The sequence below is a fragment of the Carcharhinus amblyrhynchos genome, chromosome 20 (assembly GCF_965287045.1).
Source record: "Carcharhinus amblyrhynchos chromosome 20, sCarAmb.v2.hapA, whole genome shotgun sequence".
NCBI classification, from domain to species: Eukaryota; Metazoa; Chordata; class Chondrichthyes; order Carcharhiniformes; family Carcharhinidae; genus Carcharhinus; species Carcharhinus amblyrhynchos.
In genome coordinates, this window is record NC_137343.1 from 11553291 (window position 1) to 11569018 (window position 15728).

The window sequence follows — 15728 nt, forward strand, 5'->3', positions numbered from 1 at the left end:
ATGGAATCTAGGTAGCCGCTCCAAGCTCTCTTCCTGTTTCTTCCTTGGGAAAAAGATACAAAAGTCTGAGGTCATGTACCAACTGACTCAAGAATAGCTTCTTCTCTGCTGTTGTCAGACTTTCGAATGGACCTACCCTTGCACTAAGTTGATCTTTCTCTACACTCTAGCTATGACTGTAACACTACATTCTGCATTCTCTTGTTTCCTTCTCAATGAGCGGTATGTTTTGTCTGTATAGTGTGCAAGAAACAATATTTTTTACTGTATACTAATACATGTGACAATAATAAATCAAAACGAGGTGTTTTCCTGCTTGAGTGCACTGCGGCAGCAAAATTGATAGCCAAGTTCCGCACACACGAGGATGGTCTCAACCAGGATCTTGAGTTCACGTCACACTATCTGTAACCGCCACGACTTGCCTCGGCTTGCAAAATCTCACTAACTGTTTTGTCTGGAGGCAATACACATCCCTTTAACCTGTGCTTAACCCTCTCTCCACTCACATTGTCTGCACCTTTAAGACTTGATTACCTGCAAAGATTCACATTTCAATCATTATTTTGTAAATTGAGTTTGTGTCAATATATGCCCTGTTTGTGAACAAAACTCCCATTCACCCGATGAAGGGGCAGCGCTCTGAAAGCTTGTGGTTTTGCTACCAAATAAACCTGTTGGACTTTAACCTGGTGTTCTGAGACTTCTTACTGCAGCAAAATTGGGCAGAGGCTGTAAAACAGTTAACACTGCACCTACCAACCATGATAGATCTCATCGGATAGTCAGCTGTTGGCACGTGCCTCTGGATGGAGGAGAAGCCATGCATTGCTTTCATGGTAATATGGTGCAGATGACACCACTGCCTCTGGACACAGCTCACGTTACTATAGGCTTACAAGCAACAGAGAACTATTTTGTGAAGACAATGCCCCTTTAGAAATGATTTTTTTTCTCATTAACACACCTATAAAATTTTAACAGCTAAAACAAGGTGGCTATTACTTTCTGCCGTGTCTCTTTCATTAGTATATGTTAGCTAGGTCACCACACCAGTTTGGACAGTATACAAACTGATTTAAATCATCAACTGACTTTAGCTGTGCTAGAGATAGCTCAGTGCTTTCACACATCATGGCTCAATACCTCTTCCAATCTGTGATGTTTCCTCCAACCTATCCCCCACCCCCACCATATCAAAATAAAACATAGTACAGAAACCATCCAAGCTTAACTGCTTAAACAAAAACAGAAAATGCTGGAAAATCTTATCAGGCCTGGCAGCATCTGTGGGGAGAGAATAGAGCCAACATTTTGTGTAAGAGCTAAGAGCAAAGAGAATCGGCAGAGATTTATACTATTCGGGGAGAGGGGATGTGGCATTGGACAAAGGGAATGTAGCAATAACAAAATAAATAAATAAAAGGATGTACTCTCTCCTCCACCTTCACCCCATTTCCATTGTGGAAGGCGTGGTGGCACAGTGGTTAGCACTACTACCTCACAGCACCAGGGACCCAGGTTCAATTCCTGGCTTGAGTCACTGTGTGGAGTTTACACATTCTCCCTGTCTCTGTGTGTATTTCCTCTGAGTGCTCCTGTTTCCTCCCACCACTCCAAAGATGTGTGGGTTAGGTAATGAAATGGAATTAAATCAGTTAATGTTTATTTATTGGTCTTACATTATAAGGCTTACATTAACACTGCAATGAAGGTACTGTGAAATTTCCCTAGTCCCCACACTGACCCGAACAGGCACCAGGCACCGAACAGGGGAATTTCACAGTATCTTCATTGCAGTGTTAATGTAAGCCTTATAATGTAAGACCAATAAATAAACATTAACTTATTTCCATTTATTTACTTCCATTTCATTTCATTTCATCTGGTTCATCCATTTTATCGTCCTTTTTCACTTCCATTTTTCCACTTTCCATTCCAGTTCTCCTTCTTTCTACACCTTTCCCCTCCCATTCAGGGCAGTCCTTTAACAATCTGTACCTTTGTTCTGCCATTCTCACATTCTGATGGACACACTTAGCACCTTCTCAGCCTTTTGCATCATCACTTACATTCCATTTGTTCAATTTCACACCCCCTCTATGCCCCACTCTGCCCCACACCCCCACCCCACCCCAATAGTATAAATCTCTGCTGATTCTCTTTATTCTTAGCTCTGGCGAAGGGTCATCCAGACCTGAAATGTTGGCCTTATTCCAAATGCTGTCAGACCCTGTTGAGGTTTTCCAGCATTTTCTGTTTTCGTTTCAGATTCCAGCATCAGCAGTATTTTGCTTTTATTTGAGCTGCCTGAAGATGTTCTGTTGACTCTGAGGTACTGGCCTGCATTTAAACTAGAGGGGAGTTCCATGTGGAGAGAAGTTCCGTGTGGAAGGAGTGGGGTTTGTTCTGTTAAGAAGCCAAGAAACAGTGAAAGAACTATCTTCTTCAACAGGATATATTGCAGAATGTAACTCCTGATATTAAACACCTATAGCCAGTTTGATTCTCAGGCAGGGAAGTGAGCAGAAGAGATCCACCTGGAAGAATTTTGTTTCGATTCTTCCACAGGAAGTGGGCTTTACTGACCAGGCCACCATTTATCGCCCATCCCTAACTGCCCTTGAGAAGGTGGCGCTGAACCGCCACCTTCTCAAGGTGAAGTCCTTGAACCGCTGAAGTCCATGCAGTGTAGGTACATCCACAGTGCTGTTAGGGAGGGGATTCCAGGATTTTCACCCAGCGACAGTGAAGCAACAGCGATATATTTCCAAATTAGGATGGTCAATGACTTGGAGGGGAACTTGCACGTCACAGACTCACAGAGTGCAGAAAAGACCCTTTGGTCTATCGAGTCTGCACCAACAGTAACTACCACAAAAGAGGAGCTAATCCCATTTTTCTACATTTGTCTATATCCTTAAATTTTAGGATATTTCAAGTGCTCATTTTTTTCAAGATTGTAAGGTGGTGGTGGTCTAGTGCAGCTGCTGCCCTTGTCCTTCTAGGTGATACGAGTTGCGATTATTTGGGTTTCATATTATTATTGGGAGGTTTCAGTGTTGGATTCAACCTTTCACCCTTTCGTGTTAGAGCCCTCCTATCCTTGTTATAATCTTCACGGCTGTCCAGTAAAAACCTCAAACAATAGCTGCAACCAACAGCGGAGCTCTGAGCCAGGGTGTGCACAGCACTATTACAGCGATAGTGAAAAATAGTGGGAGGTGCAGGAATTAAACCTGTCTTCCTTATTATCTGGCTTGGCACCTTGCAGTGATAGTTGTCATGGTACTATTGCTGAGGCTAGCTTTACCTCGCTGATATGGTTACATTTGAACCTTCATACCCCAGACCATTAATCATAGAATCACTACAATGCAGAAGAGGCCATTCAGCCCATCGCGTCCACACCGACTCTCTGACAGCATATCCTACTTGGCCATCTCACCTGCCCTACTCCGATAATCCCACTCATTTCCCATGGCTAGAACCATAGAATCTTGGAATCCATTAAGCCCATCGAGTCTGCACCAACCACAAACCCACCCAGGCCCTATTCCTGTAACCCCCACATACTTACCCTGCTAATCCCCTGACACTAGGGTCAATTTAGCATGGCTAATCCATTTAACCTACATCTCTTTAAAGTTTAAAGCTTACTTATTAGTGTCACAAGTAGGCTTACATTAACACTGCAACAAAATTATTGTGAAAATCCCCTAGTCACCACACTCCTGTGGCTGTTTGGGTATATAAGGCAGAATTTAGCATAACCAATGCACCTAACCAACACGTCTTTTGGACTGTGGGAGGAAGTAAAAGCACCTGGGGGACACCCATGCAGACATGGGGAGAACGTAGAAACTCCACACAGACAGTGACCCAAGCCGGGAATCGAACCTGGGTTCCTGGCGCTGTGAAGCAGCAATGCTAAACATTGTGTTACCATGGCCCCCAATCTAAACCTCAGAATTATTAGTCTAGTGGCATTACCATTCTGCCACCATAAACAAGTGCTATGAATCATCTTTAACCTTTCTCGTTGCATAAAACACTCTAACGTGATGTGATTTGATTTGATTTATTATTGTCACATGTTTTAACATGCTTTGAAAAGTATTGTTCCTTGCGTGCTATACAGACAAAGTTCATAGAGAAGGAAAGGACAGAGTACAGAATGTAGTGCTACAGTATTAGCTAGAGGTGTAGAGAAAGATCAACTTAATGTGAAGTAAGTCCATTCAAAAGTCCGATGGCAGCAGGGAAGAAGCTGTTCTCGAGTTGGTTGGTATGTGACCTCAGACTTTTGTGTCTTTTTCCCGACGGAAGAAGGTGGAAGAGAGAATGTCCGGGGTGCGTGGGGTCCTTAATTACACTGGCTGCTTTGCCAAGGCAGCGGGAAGTCAGACAGTAGTAATGGATGGGAGGCTGATTTGCGTGATGGACTGGACTACATACATGACCTTTTGTAGTTCCTTGCAGTCTTGGACAGAGCAGGAGCCATATCACTGAAGATCACAGAATCCCTACACTGCAGAAAGAGACCATTCAGCCCATCGAGTCTGCACCGGCCACAATCCCACCCAGGCCCTATCCCCATAACACCAAGCATTTACCCTACCTGGTCCCCCTGACACTAAAGGGCAGTTTAGTACGGCCAATCCACCTAACCTACACATCTTTGGCCTGTGGAAGCAAACCCGGAGGAAACCCACGCAAACACGGGAAGAATGTGCAAGCTCCACTCAGACAGTGACCCAAGCCAGGAATCTAACCCAGGTCCCTGGCGCTGTGAGGCAGCAATGCTAATCACTGTGCTACCGTATCAAGCTGTGATACAACCAGGAAGAATGCTTTTTATGCAAAATGTAATGGAGAATTTACTCTAATGGTCTGGTCAATGGGTAAGCAACTGTTATGCAGACTGTGAGGTTTATAGGTTTGGTACCTGGCCCTGTGGAATTAACCAAACTCTACCTGGCTTTAAGTAAGGGTTGTACAATTAATCTCAGAGCCCTGGGCTTGAGCGGGGCAAGGAAATTGAACACTTTCCTAATCTGTGTCCTGGCCCCTGATATGAGATGCCTAAATCAACATTTCTACTGAAAATATGGGAGTTTTAAGCAGAGGAGGGATTAAAAGATTTTACTGTATGGTATCTGAACATGTGCCACAGAGTTACAGAAACTAGGTTTTTCATTTGTAATTACAGCAGTTGTGAACATGGTTGGGCAGAGTAACAGTGACAGCATTATCACAAGGACCTGGAGGCTTTGGACGGAGCGTAGAGAAGGTTTAACAGGATGTTGCCTGTTATGGAGGATATTGGCTACGAGGAGAGATTGAATAAACTGGGATTGTTCTCCTTGGAAAGCCGGAGACTGAGGAGGCGATCTGATAGAAGTTTATAAAATTATGAGATAGGGTGAACAGTTGGAAGCTTTCTCCCAGCGCAAAAATGACAATTACAAGGGGGCGCAAGTTCAAGATAAGGGGAAGGGGGAAGTTCAGTAGAGATGTGCGGCGCAAGTTTTTTTACAGAGAGTGGTGGGGGCTTGGAGTGCACTGCCAAGTGAGGTGGTTGAGGCAGATACATTAGTCACATTTAAGACTTACCTTGGTCGACATACGAACAAATGGGGAACAGTGGTCGAGATCAGTAAATGTGATTGGCGTAGGCTTGGAAGGGCAAAAGGCCTGTGCTACACTGTTCTTTGTTCTTTAGGGATTATTCCTTCAGCTGGATCGCAAATGTTGGCTGCCAGTAAAAGCCCCACTATTAACAACATGCAGAGTATATTCAGCATTGATTAATGGGGCAACGTGTTTATATTACAGACATAAAATTTGGCTAATATAGATGTCAGGTCAGAGAATTGAAGCTATAATGTTTGAACTTGGCTTACAAGCTGTGCTTCCTTCAAGGTCATTTCCACCGAGGGATCAGAAGTAATCCCTAATGAACAAAGAACAGTGCAGCACAGGGACAGGTCCTTCAGCCCTCCAAGCCTGTGCCTATCTACACCAATCGCTTACATCCCACTATTCCCCATTTGTTCATATGTCAATCAAGATAAGTCTTAAATGTGGCTAGCGTAACTGCCTCAACCACCTCACTTGGCAGTGCATTCCAGGCCCCTGTCACCCTCTGTGTAAAAAACTTCCCCCCCCCCACATCTCTATTGAATCTTTCCCCCTTATCTTGAACTTGTCCTTGTAATTATCATTTCTGCCCTGGGAAAAAGCTTCCAACTCTTCACCCTATCTATAACTCTGATAATTTGACACCATGTAAGTGTTAGAAACACAGAAACTAGAAGCAGGGGGAGGCCATTTGACCCTTCAAACCTGCTTCACCATTCATCTTGATCATGGCTGATCATCACAGTCAATATCCTCATCCTCCTTCCGCCCCCCCCCCCGCCTCTCGTATCCCTTGATCCCCTTAGCCCCAAGAGCGGTATCTAATTTATTCTTGAAATCACACAACAGTTTGGCCTCAACTACTTCCTGTGGCAGTGAATTCCACACATTCACCACCCTTAGAGTGAAGAAATATCTCCTCACCTCAGTTCTAAAAGATTTACCCCTTATCCTCAACCTATGACCCCTAGTTCTGGACTCCCCCCACCATCGGGAACATTCTTTCTGAATCTACCTTGTCCAATCCTGTCAGAATTTTATAAGTTTCTATAAGATCCCCTCTCACTCTTCTAAACTCCAGTGAATATAATCCTAACTGACTTAGTCTCTCCTCATATGACAGACCTGCCGTCCCAGGAATCAGTCTGGTAAACCTGCGCTGTACTCCTCTATAGCAAGGACATCCTTTCTCAGATAAGAACACCAAAACTGCACACAATAGTCCAGGTGTGGCCTCACCAACATCCCACACAACTGCAGCAAAACATTCCAATCTCAATACTCAAATCCTCTCGCTATGAAGGCCAACATCTATTTGCCTTCTTTATTGCCTGCTGTACCTGCATGCTTACTTTCAGCGACTGTTGCACGAGGATTCCAAGGTCTCATTGAGTATTCATCTCTCTCAATTTACTCCCATTCAAGTAATAATCTGTCTTCCTATTATTGCTCCCAAAGTGGATAAACTCACATTTATCCACATTATACTGCATCTGCCATGCAAATGTCCACACATTCAGCCTGTCCAAATCACACTGAAGCATCTCTGCATCCTCCTCACAGCTCATCCTCCCACCCACCCAACTTCGTACCATCTGCAGATCTGGAGATAATACATTCAGTTCCCTCTTCCAAATCATTAATATATAGTGTGAACAGTTAGGATCCTAGCACAGATCCCTGCAGAACACCACTAGTCACGGACTGCCAATCAGAAAAAGATCCATTTATGCCAAGTCTTTGCTTCCTATCTGCTCACCAGCTTTCTATCTATCTCAAGACATTACCTGAATTCCATGTACTTTAGCTTTACATAGTAGTCTGTTACGTGAGACCTTGTCGAAAGCCTTCTGAAAGTCTAAATAAACCACATTCATTGGATCTCCTCAGTCAGCTCTACTAGTTATATCTTCAAAAATTTCCAATCGATTCGTCAAGGACTATTTCCCTTCTATAAACCCATGCTGACTTTATCTGATTATATCAGTGCCTTCCAAATGCCGAGTTATGAAATCCTTGATAATAGACTCTAGCAACTGTTAACTGGTACAAAGTCAACACTTTTATTTAGTACATTATGAACCTTATTGCCCAGTAGGTTGTGTTAACTCTTTTTCACAAGCCTTGTTCCCTTTCCTCCCTACAACTGCTGACACTTGCTGGGACTATTGATTTCATATCTGCCAACCAAGCTTCCAGTATTTTACCCCAGTCAATCGCTTCTTGGCCTTTTGGCTAAGAATAAGAGTCAGATCTGGCTCAAGATGAGGTGCAATGCCTGACCTTCTCAGCCAGCATCTTGTTTGCCTCTCTTACGTATGAGGACCTTGAATTCTCTCACCAACAACTCTCACCATTTTTCACAGATGCACCATCGAAAGCATCCTTTCCAGATGTATCACTGCTTGGCATAGCTTCTGCTCTGACCAAGACCGCAAGAAGCTACAAAGGGTTGTGAACATGGCCCAGTCCATCATGCAAACCAACCTCCCATCCACTGACTCTGTCTAGGCCTCCCACTGCCTCGGAAAAGCAGCCAACATAATCAGGGACCCCATACACCCCAGACATACGTTCTTCCACCTTCTTCTGTTGGGAAAAAGATACAAAAGTCTGAGGTCACGTACCAACCAACTCAAGAATGGCTTCTTCCCTGCTGCCACCAGACTTTTGAATGGCCCTATCATAAATTAGACTGATCTTTCTCTTCACCCTGCCTGTAGCTGCAACAACATATTCTTCACCCTCACCTTTCCTTCTCCCCAATGTAGTCTATGAAAGGTATATTTTCCCTTTAAAGCGCGCAAGAAGCAATACTTTTCACTGTATCCCAATGCATGTGACAATAAATCAAATCAAATCAATTGGTTTGAATTTGAATTTAAATTTGGTTTTTGCAGCAAGCAAGGAATGGATTTGGGTTTGACCAGTCCATTGGCTTTGTATTTTAGAGGCAGAGTAAAAAAATTAATTTTGAAATAAATCTATTCTGAAAAAAAACAATTCCTCAACAGTGAACTTGGGCACTTGGGATGGGATTTTAACTCATTCAAAACTATCCATTACACAGAGGGAGAGGTTTCTTTCCATAATATTGGCTGCTAATTCTACTGTAAGATGGTCAAAGTAGACCATGAGCCTCCCTTATATGTACTCTGCAGCAGGGAGTATTAGCTAGCAATCCTTTGCTAATACGCCTGCCCTCACCCTCCACCTAATTTGGTTGCAACACATTAAATCTTGCGCGCTGAGATCTGGTGTCGAATTACCTTCTGGTCTCCACGAATCAGCTATTCCTTGGACAGACTCACAGTGACGCTACAGGAACTCCCTATACTGCCTAACCTGTTGTTGAGAGGTTTACTGCCACAGCACACTGCAAGGCTGGAAAGCAGAGGCCTTTCAGAGTAAGGAGTTGACTTTTTAAGACTGAGATGAGAAGAAATTCCTTTGCTCAGAAGTTTGAGTGTCTTTGGATTTCTGTATCCTGGAGGGTTGCGGATGCTCAGTCGATGAATATACTCAAGACAAGAGATTAGCAGACTTTTTTGAATGCTAAAAGAATGATGACATTCATAAAATCATAGAATCCCAGAAGGAGACCATTTGGCCCATCAAGATTGCACTGATGACAATTCCACTCAACCCATAACCCCACACATTGGCCTTGCTAATGTCCCTGACACTAAAGGGGCAATTTGCCAATCAACCTAACCTGCACATCTTTGGAGTGAGGGAGGAAACCAGGGTACCTGGAGGAAACCCACGCAGATACGGGTGCAAACTCCACACAGACAGTGACCCCAAGACTGGATTTGAACCCGGGTCCCTGGCGCTGTGAGGCAGCAGTGCTAACCACTGTGCCACCGTGCCTCCCCATTATGGGGACAGTGAGGAAAAGTGGTGCTGTGGTGGAAGGTGGCTTTGCTGAATAGTGCAGCAGGCTCGAGGGGCCGTATGGCTTACTCCTCTTCCTATTTCTCATGCTCTTCCAGTCTGCTTGCAAGATTTTCTAATCATTTGTGATATGTAGTCTGGCAAGTGACCTACCATCGCAGATGGAGCATCCCGATGTAAAACAGCAGCAGCAATGCACTGGAGTCCTGATACCAGCTGGCTTAGCTGCCTCTTAGAAAACCACAAGCAGTGACTCCCATCCTTGATCCTCACCATGTATATTCAGTACACTTTGGCTTAACGGTTGATATGGTCTGCTATAGAGCCCCTCCACCTTCCCAGACCTCAAGGCACCAGAATAAATATCATCTAAGAGGACTCCAGCAAGGCCACAACAGACAGTGGTAATAATTTCCCTATGCTATCGGGTTGTGCTAAATTGGATGCATGCAAAAGATCAGATAAATTATCAGTCTGTTCTTTGTGCCTTTGAAGGAATAGCAATGACCCTAGGAGTACTCTTTCAAAAGATACGCAAATGCCTTATTTGGGAGCCAAGAATATTCAAATCTGTTTAAATGCGAAGAATACACAATTTGGCAGCTTCTCAATGGAAATATTGGGCACAATTTTTACTGTGCAAGTGAATGGCTTCTGGACTGATTGAAAATCAGGCCCATTCTGTCAGGTTCCTGCAACAGAATCAAATTCAAATGGGGATTAAAAGGGGGCAAAGACTACTCCTTGTTTAGCCCTACTGCTGGGCACTGACTCACGATTGTGAGTCCTGACCACCGGGCATCTGTGAAGTCTTGTCTCAAATTTGCGTCGTCCCCAATGAGTAACAGAAGATCTCACTAAGCCTTTGCTCCAAACAGAATTGACTGACAGGAGAAGACCGACCAGTTCATCTTGTCTGCCTCCAAATTCTTGCACCTCCCAATGCTAGATGTAATGCAGAGTACGTAGTTGCAGGAGTTAAGGGGAGTAAATGGTTCCGCTTCTGGGAAACAGCTACCTGATTTACCTCCAACCAAAGTAGGCCTGCAGGCATAAGAAAGATTGGCACGATTTCTCTGGCATGCATACCAAGGGCGTCAGACTGCAAAAATGTGATGCCGATTTTCACAGACATTTCCTGGGATTGATGGGCCATTTTAGACTGGAAGGAGGGAGTTTTTCTTCAGCCAGCTCCCCTATCCAACCTCACTGCACCCCCCACACCCCTCACTGCGCACCCCACCGCCCCCCGCTGCCTCCAAAGAGTTCAAGCTTTCCCATTTCTTCACCCCTTCCAGAATCTTTCCAAGGGCAATCTCAGGGGCAGAACAACGGTTAGCACTGCTGCCTCACGGAGCCAGGGACCCGGGTTCAATCCCAGCCTCGGGTGACCGCCTGTGTGGAGTTTGCACATTCACCCTGTGTCTGTGTGGGTTTCCTCCTAGCGCTCAGGTTTTCCCCCATGGTCCAAGGATGTGCAGGTTAGGTGGATTGGCCATGCTAAATTTCCCCCTACCGTCCCAAGATGTCAGGTTAGAGGGATTAGTGACATACATATGTGGGGCTACGGGGATAGGGTCTGGATAAGCTCTAACGGAGAGAGTCAGTACTGACTCGATGGGCCAAATGGCCTGCTATGGCACTGTAGAGATTGTATGATTCCATCTTTGGACCAGCCTACTTAATCCCCCCTCCCCCAATGCCAATTCCAAATTTCACGAAGAACAAAAGAATTTTCACTTCCCCAATTATTGATCCAGGACACCAGGCTGGGGGGAGGGGCAGTATGGCATACCCCTTAATCCTGGAAGACCATACCAGGTCAGTCAGGCTGGGGATCAAAACCAGGAGTCTCTCTAGGTCTGCACTCACTGGGTAGAAATAATCACTCTTTTTTTTTAATAAAGACCTATTCTGTCCACCCCTCCACCCCAAAAAACCTTTGGACGACACAGTGGCGCAGTGGTTAGCACTGCTGCTTCACAGCACCAGGGACACAGGTTCAATTCCCAGCCTGGGTCATTGTCTGTGCAGAGTTTGAACATTCTCCCCATGTCTGTGTGGGTTTCCTCCGGGTGCTCCGATTTTCTCCCACAGTCCAAAAGACATGCTAGGTAGGTGCACTGACCATGCCAAATGTTCTCTCAGTGTACCTGAACAGGCGCTGGATTGTGGCAACTTAGGGATTTTCACAGTAAAAAAAAGTTCCATGCAGCACAGTGACATACACTGCTGCCTCACAGCATCAGGGACCCGGGTTCAATTACAGCCTCAGGTGACTGTTTCCCCCTGTCTACGTGGGTTTCCTCCAGGTGCTCTAGGTTTCCTCCCAGAACTTCAGGAGGCATAGTGGAGGAACATGCCCCTGTCTACGTCAATGGGAACAAAGTATAAATGGTCAAGAGTTTTTTTTTGTGTTCAGATTACCAACGACTGGTCCAGGTCCCCCCATGCTGACACTGTAGTTAAGAAAGCTCACCAACACCTCCACTTTCTCAGAAGACTAAGGAAATTTGGCATGTCCGTTTCGACTCTCAATGGACACTTCATAGACGCACCATAGAAAGCATTCTTTCTGGTTGTATCACAGCTTCGTATACTCCTGCTCTGTCCAAGGCCACAAGAAACTACTAAGAGTCGTGAACAAAGCTCAGGCCATAATGAACGCACACACCGTGGACATATTCATGACAATCTGAGGTCCCTATCTGCTTCAAGAAGACGACCATCACCCTGGTACCTAAGAAAAACCAAGCAGCGTGCCTTAATGACTATCAGCCAATGGCTCTGATATCCATCATTATGAAGTGCTTCGAAATATTAGTCATGGCACAAATCAATTCTAGCCTCCTGGCCTACCTGGATCCACTACAGTTTTGCCTACTGTTGCAACAGGTTCACAGCAGATGCCATTTCCCCAGCCCTGCACTCAATCCTGGAACACCTAGGTAACAAGGACACGTGTGTCAGACTCCTATTTATTGACTTCAGCTCAGTCTTGAACCCATGAAACTCATCTCCAAACTCCGTGGCCTGGGCCTCAGCACCTCCCTCTGCGACTGGATCTTGAACTTCCTAACTCACAGACCACAATCAGTAAGGATAGGCAACAACACCTCCTCCATGATCATCCTGAACACCCGTGCCCCACAAGGCTGTGTTCTCAGCCCCCTACTATACTCCTTATACACCTATGACTGTGCAGTCAAATTCCCCTCCAATTCGATTTTCAAGTTTGCTGACAATTCCACCGCAGTGGGTTGGATCTCAAACAATGACAAGACAGAGTACAAGAATGAGATAGAGAATCTGGTGAACTGGTGCGGCAAACAATAATCTCTCCACCAATATCAACAAAACAAAGGAGATTGTCATCGACTTCAGGAAGCGTATAGGAGAATATACTCCTGTCAACATCAATGGGAACGAAGTAGGAAGGGTCCAGATTACCACCAACCTGTCCTGATCCCCCCATGCTGACATTATAGTTAAGAAAGCCCACCAATGCCTCTACTTTCTCAGAAGACGAAGGAAATTTGATATGTCAGCTATAACTCTCACCAACTTTTACAGATGCACCACAGAAAGCATTCTTTCTGGTTGTATCACAGCTCCTACTCGGCCCAAGACCGCAAGGAACTACAAAAGGTCATTAATGCAGCCCAATACATCATGCAAACCAGCCTCCCATCATTTGACTCTGTCTACACTTCCCGCTGCCTCGGCAAAGCAGCCAGCATAATTAAGGACCCCACGCACCCTGGACATTCTCTCTTCCACCAAAAGATACAAAAATCTGAGGTCACGTACGAACCGACTCAAGAACAACTTCTTCTCTGCTGCTGACAGACTTTCGAATGGACTTATCTTGATTAAGTTGATCTTTCTCTACACCCTAGCTATGACTGTAACACTACATTCTGCACTCTTTGTTTCCTTCTCTGTGAATGGTATGTTTTATCTGTATAGCATGCAAGGAACAATACTTTTCATTGTATGTTAATACATGTAACAATAAATTAAATCAATTCAAACACACTCACTTCCACCTTCTTCCGTCAGGAAAAAGATATAAAAGTCTGAGGACTCGTACCAACCAACTTTTCCCTGCTGCCATCAAACATTTGAATGGACCTACCTCGCATTAAGTTGTTTTTTCTCTATACCCTAGCTGAGGCATTCTAGACTCTCTCCTTTCCTTCTCTAAAGATGGTATGCTTTGTCTGTATAGTGCACAAGAAACAAAACTTTTCACTGAATACTATTATATCTGACAATAAAAAATCAAATCAAATCCAACCACACTCCAAAGATGCGAGGGTTAGGTGCACCGGGTATGTGGTAAATTGACTCAGTGTGAAAGGATTAGCAGGATAAATGTGTGGGGTTATGGGGATAGGGCTTGGATGACATTGTGGTCAGTGCAGGCTTGATGGGCCAATTGACCTCCTTCTCTACTGTAAGGGTCCTATAGAATTTAGATTCTACAGAATCCCTACAGTGTAGAAGGAGGCCATTCGGCCCATTGAGTCACACCAACTACAATCCCACCCAGGCCCTATTCCCATAACCCTACTCGTTTACCCCTGACACCAGGGTCAAATTTACCACGGTCAATCAATCTAACCTGCACATCTTAGGAGTGTGGGAGGAAACCGAAGCATCCAGAGGAAACCTCGCAGTCACCCGACGCTTGGATTGAACCCAGGTCCCTGGCACTGTGAGGCATCAATGCTAACCACAGTGCCGTAATTCAATGCAGTGTAAACATAAGCCTACTTGTGACACTAATAAGTAAACTTTAAACAGACTTTTGAATGAATCTACCTCACATTAAGTTTATTCTTGTCTACGCCCTAACTATGCCTGTAGCACTACATTGTGCACTCTCTCCTTTTCTTCTCTATGAACGGTATGCTTTGTTTGAATAGCGCGCAAGAGGAGGATACCAACTGCAACAGAGGCAGTTAAATTTAAAAAAGATTCTGAAGCCTACCCACGGCAAACTCTTGTAGCTAATATCTGGTAAAGTCATAACAAAGATGCTATGTGTACATGTGGATGGGGCACTGGGAGCAGGGTAACTGATACAGGCTTCACATACATAATTGCACACGCAGATTAATTTCACGAATGCACAGTAAGTATACTATGTAGAGAATGGCATGCACAGTAATATTTATCTGTGTGGATACATTTGCGTTACGAACAAACACCGGATACCTCCAAGACTATCAATTTCATGTCATATTCTACAAATGCGTTTGCAATTTAATCTCCGATTATACTGGCCGGTTTTGTCTCGACTCGCTGTTTAAAAAGAATAACAGATGGCCTTAATGTTCCCATCTCACGGCTAAATAAATAATTGAGAGCTAGTGTGGAAGCTGGAGGGAGGGAGGGATGAAACTACAACGAAAAGCTTCTTCCTCGCCACCACCAACATAAAGATAGGTGTTAAATTTGCACCTTTTTTTTATCTCCTGGCTGGGCTGTCAATTTCCAGCACTCTGGGTGAATTTGCAAAAAAATAAAAGGCAAGGATGTCCGCGGACCCGCTCCGTCTTTGGGCTGAAGGATGATGGAAGGGGCTGGGAGTACTCACACATCAGCCGGCAGGACCCGGGGGGGGGGGGAAAGGGGGTAGAGAGTAGGGGAAAAGGTGGGGAGGGTCCAGGTCTAACACTCACACACACAGGTGGGTAAAGGTGCCAGGGGCTGGATTCAAGGGAGATAAAGCAAAATTTTCACCTGTTTTCCTGGCATCTTCCTCCTCTTCTTATAACCTCGCTCTCTCTCTCTCTCTTTCCCTGATTACGTCAGGCAGCAACTGAGAAAGGCAGGTGGAGAGAAGGAAATAGAGAATGTGAGAGAGAACGAGAGGGAGGGATGGATAGAAGGTGGTAGAGGAGAACAATAGGATTGAGAGAATGGACCACGGGCAGAAAAGGGGAGGGAATGACACAGGGCTGGGGGTGGGGGGGTGGAGTGACACTGGGCGGGGTGGGAGGGGGGGGTGGCACTGGGCTGGGTGGGTGGGTGGATCTGGGGGGTGAGTGACACTGGGCTGGGTGGGGGGGGTGAGTGACACGGGGGGGTGAGTGACACGGGGGGGGTGGGTGGGGGGGGGAGTGACGCTGGGCTGGGTGGGGGGGGGGTGAGTGACACTGGGCGGGGTGGGTGGGGGG

General features: G+C 45.3%; 1 protein-coding gene across 1 annotated transcript in view; it reads right to left on the minus strand.

Moving 5' to 3' along the window:
* slc7a4 (solute carrier family 7 member 4) overlaps positions 1 to 15349 on the minus strand; it is a 35719-nt gene extending 20370 nt beyond the window's left edge. Inside the window, exon 1 of the mRNA XM_080208662.1 lies at positions 15292 to 15349. The gene's annotated coding sequence lies outside the window, so the exon portion shown is untranslated. The remainder of the gene's footprint in view (positions 1 to 15291) is intronic.
* Between the last annotated feature and the right edge of the window lie 379 nt (positions 15350 to 15728).